The sequence below is a fragment of the Alnus glutinosa genome, chromosome 9 (genome assembly GCF_958979055.1).
Source record: "Alnus glutinosa chromosome 9, dhAlnGlut1.1, whole genome shotgun sequence".
NCBI lineage: Eukaryota > Viridiplantae > Streptophyta > Magnoliopsida > Fagales > Betulaceae > Alnus > Alnus glutinosa.
In genome coordinates, this window is record NC_084894.1 from 6,861,617 (window position 1) to 6,866,737 (window position 5,121).

The window sequence follows — 5,121 nt, forward strand, 5'->3', positions numbered from 1 at the left end:
AGAGAAAATTCATTATCAAAAATAGTTACAAGGAGGAAATTACTCTAAGCCCAAGGCCCCGATACACTCTGATTTCCTTCACTCGTTTTCTTATCTATCTCACTTGTTTGCTCATATATCTTTCCCTTCTCTTCTTTTTTGCTTATTTTTTGCACCCCCCTGTGTCTGGTACCATGATCTCTATTTATAGGCTTGTAGTCTTGCTGCCTTCTTCCAATTCTTCATGTCCTGTTTTTCAGGGAGTTTGATTCCTCGCCCATCATCTCATGTCTGCTACTTTCCAGCACTTTAATACCTGTTTTTGTTGTGTCATCGAGTGGAGAGAGTGATTGGAGATTACTTTATGTTGAGTGGAGATGATAATGAGTGGAAAGAGGTTGGTAGAAAAGTGCATGGTCTTGGGAGGAGTGAGTGGACGGTTACTTTATGACTGAGTGGGATTATTTTATTGAGTGTATGCGCTGTCCAAGAGGCTTGGGGAAAGTGCCGCCTGGAATGGAGAAAGGTGTCGTCCATGCTGTCTTGATGTCGCTTTTCAGCAGAGTTTCGTCCTTTTGCAGGTGCTGCCAGCTACTTTGGAGGAGTGCAGCATATAGGCGGAGAAGCTTAAGCCCACATGTCTTTGGAACTGATTATTTCTTCAACACTCTATCCTTATCGTACTCTGATACATCCGCGGCAAACTTTCAACCAGACACCGAGATGATGATGTCTGAGACATGCTTGTTCTGGGTTGGAGATCTCGGGATATCGCCGCACCATAAAGGAGTTATAAAAAGCCGAGACGTTATTGTACCGAATCGATGTCACCTCCGAGATGATGTTACTCCGAGATATAAATACCCGAGACGTGCTCGCCGATTAGGAGATCTCGGGACGTACCGCATTCCGTGACCTGGAGTGTCAAGACCGAGACGTTGTTATGCCTCCGAGATGTATTTGTACCGAGACGTCATTATACCCCCGAGATGTATCTGTACCTAGGCAGTCTTTTCTTTGCTGGTTGGAATAAATGTCCGAGGCACAGCCCCGAGATGTTTCTGAAGCCACGTGTCTCTAGGGTTAATTTTATCCCTAACAAACATTTTCATGGAATGTGAAAAGACAACTATGCCCCCTAAAAATCCACTAATTGGAAAGGATCCTTTCCATTTCAAATGGAGAGGATCCAAATGCGCCTTCGCTTGAGTTCTTGGGAACTTGCACTACAAAAAAAATGGCCTTTTGAGCCGTTTTTGTTAGAGTTGTTTTAACAAAACGGCTCTAATTGGAGCCGTTTTAAAAAAAAGGGCTCTCATTTGAGTCGTTTTAACAAAAATGACACTAATTAAAGCTGTTTTCTAATTATATTTTAAGTCATTTGAACTAAAATGGCTCTAATTGGGGGCCATTTTAGCTAAAACAGCTTGAATTGAGCCGTTTTAACGAAAATGGCTCTAGTTATAGCCATTTTAACGAAAACGACTCCAATTATATTTTGAGACATCTTAGAGCCGTTTTTAGCTAAAATGGCTCTAATTAAACCCGTTCTAACGAAAACAGCTCTAATTATGGCCATTTTCCTCTCTCTTTTTTTTTTTTTTAAAAAAAAAAAAAAAAAAAAAAAAACAGCTCCATTTAAATAACTCTAACCCTATATGCTATAAATAACATTAATTAATATATATATAGCACTAATTATATATATATATATATATATATATATATATATATATATATATATATATATATATATATATATATATATATATATATATATATATATATATATATATATATATATATATAGTGTTATATATATATATTAATTAATGTTATTTATAGTATATAGGGTTAGAGTTATTATAAATGGAGGCGTTTTTATTTTTTAAAACTTGGCACAATGAAAATTCGATCTAACGTGCGATTGATCGGAATCCTAAGTACTAGTCCGATCAATCATGATAAGATCATAGGATCGATAGAAGATTTGATCGGCCCAAGTGTATTACTTTGATAGATCGAACATCCAATCAATCCTAGTGCATTAGTCTGATCGATCGTAATAGAATTCGATCAATCAAACTTGACACAATGAAAGTTCGATCTAACGTGTAATTAATCCTAAGTACTAGTCCAATCAATTATGATAGGATCATATGATCGATAGAAGATCTGATCAATCTAACTATCTAAGTGTATTACTATGATGGATCAAACATCCAATCAATCCTAGTGCATTAGTCTGATCGATCATGATAGAATTCAATCAATCAAACTTGACACGGTAAAAGTTCGATCTAACGTGCGATTGATTATAAGTACTAGTCCGATCGATCATGATAGGATCATAGGATCGATATAAGATCTGATCGGTCGAAGTGTGCTACTTTGATGGATCGAACATCCAATCAATCCTAGTGCATTAGTCTGATCGATCATGATAGAGTTCAATAATCAAACTTGACACAGTGAAAGTTCAATCTAACGTGCGATTGATCCTAAGTACTAGTCCGATTGATCATAATAGGATCATAGGATCGATAAAATATATGATCAATCCAAGTGTATTACTTTGTTGGATCAAACATCCAATCAATCCTAGTGCATTAGTCTAATCGATTGTGATAGGGTTCGATCAATCAAACTTGACATGGTGAAAGTTCAATCTAATGTGCGATTGATCCGAAGTACTAGTTCGATCGATCATGATAGGATCATAGGATCTGATCAATCCAAGTGTATTACTATGATGGATCGAACATCCAATCAATCCTAGTGCATTACTCTGATCGATCGTGATAGGGTTCGATCAATCAAACTTGACACAATAAAAGTTCGATCTAACGAGCAATTGATTCTAAGTACTAGTCCGGTCGATCATGATAGGATCATAGGATCGATAAAATATTTGATCGATCCAAGTGTATTACTTTGATGGATCGAACATCAAATCAATCCTAGTGCATTAGTCCGATCGATCGTGATAGGGTTCGATCAATCAAACTTGACACAGTGAAAGTTCGATCTAACGTGTGATTGATCATAAGTAATAGTCTGATCGATCATGACAAAATCATTGGATCGATAAAAGATCTGATCGATGCAAATTATTACTCCAATCGATCAATCATCCGATCGAATCTATTGCATTAGTCTGATTAATCATGATAGAGTTCGATTGAATGTCCAATCGATCCCAGTGTAGTAGTTTGATCGATCATGATAGAATAATATAATCGATAGATCATTCAATCGATCCTAATGCATTAGTCCAAACAATCGTGATAGAGTTCCATCAATCAAACTTGACACAGTGAAAGTTCAATCTAACGTGCGATTGATTATAAATACTAGTCCGATCGATCATGATATGATCATAGGATCGATAGAATCATCCAATCGATCCTGGTGTATTACTTTGATTGATTCTAGTGCATTAGTCTAATCGATCATGATACGATCAAATGATTGATCAAACTTGACATAATTGAAGGTTTGATCGAATATCTAATTCATCCTAGTGCATCGGTCCGATCTATTGTGATACGAATGTTCGATCAATCAAACTTGACACAGTTATCAGTTCAATCTAACGTGTGATAGATCATGATAGGATCATAGGATCGATAGAATCATCCAATCGATCTTGGTGTATTACTCCGATCGATCCTAGTGCATTAATCTAATTGATTGTGATACGATTAAATAATCAATCAAACTTGACACAATTGAAGGTTTGATTGAATATCTAATTGATCCTAGTGTATTGGTCCAATCCATTGTGATACGAATGTTTGATCAATCAAACTTAGCACAGTTATCGGTTCGATCTAACATGCGATTGATCCTAGAGTAGTAGACCGATCGATCATGATAGAGTTTGATCAATCTAACTTGACATAATGAATGTTCGATCTAACATGCGTTTGATCCTAAGTACTAGTCCAATCGATCATGATAGGATCATAGGATCGATTTAATCATTCAATCGATCCCTAACCTTATATATATAAAACACTAATTAATACATGAAAGACAAGATATATATCTTTTATCGAAATAAAAATATGAACTCATTTTAAAAAAAAAAAAAAAAAAAAAAATTAGATTTAATCATTTTAGAAAATCACTCTTTTTGTAATTTTTTTTTAAACAAAAAGATTAACAATTTTTTTTGTCATAGAGCAAAAAAAAAAAATTGTTTTTAATTTTTTTAAAAATAATGTTATATTCAATTGGAGTCTTTTGGGGCCAAAAAGACTCCAACTGGAGTCGTTTTCTCCCAAAACGACTCTGTTTTTTTTGGTTGGGGTTCCTGCGTGCCTTCGTGTCCCGCGCAAGCTCCCCTTGTTTTTTTGTCAAAAAATTTTGAAGTTTTTCCCCTTACCTCTTTTCTCTCTTTCTTTTTCTTTCTTCTTCCTGCTTCCCTTTTTGTTCGTTCCAGAGATTGGGAGAGGGAGATCAGAGAGGGAGAGGAAGAAGTTTTTGGTGGGTCGGCCGCATCTGCGAAGAGGCCAATACTGGCAGGTCACGGCCGACGCCGGCGACGGCTACGCTAGAGAGGCGTTTTTCCAAAGCCCAAACAGTGGGTATCTGATTTTTAGGTATGTAGCTTCTTAGATTTTGATTTCTGGTCGATGGGTATCGGAGCAATTGTTTGGTTCTGTGGTCGGCTTTCGAATCTCACTACAATTTTCAGCAAAGATATCGAAGAAAAATTCGGATTTTGCATAAAGAATGTGTGAGTAATTTGATGGGTTTTTACAGTAGTTAGATTAGATGCTTTTGTTGTACATGTTTCGTTCTGACCCATGATTTTCTTCTTTCAAGAATCTCGATTGGAATGGTGCATTTCATTTTATAGGGAAGTCGGATTTCTTGACTAATTGTATTAAGAAGACAAATGGTATGATACTTTGCTCAATTTCATAATGGATTTACCTTATTTGCATAAATGTTTCACCCATGGGCAACGATACTTTATAACTTTTTGTTAGGACTTGTTATCTAGAACATCTCTATCATAACGAACAAGGAGCATTATTAGGAAAATAGAAAAAAGGGGGAAATTATTAATTAATATTAGGGTCATTGCAGTAGATATGTTGATGATGCTAAAGTCATTATCATTTACTTGGA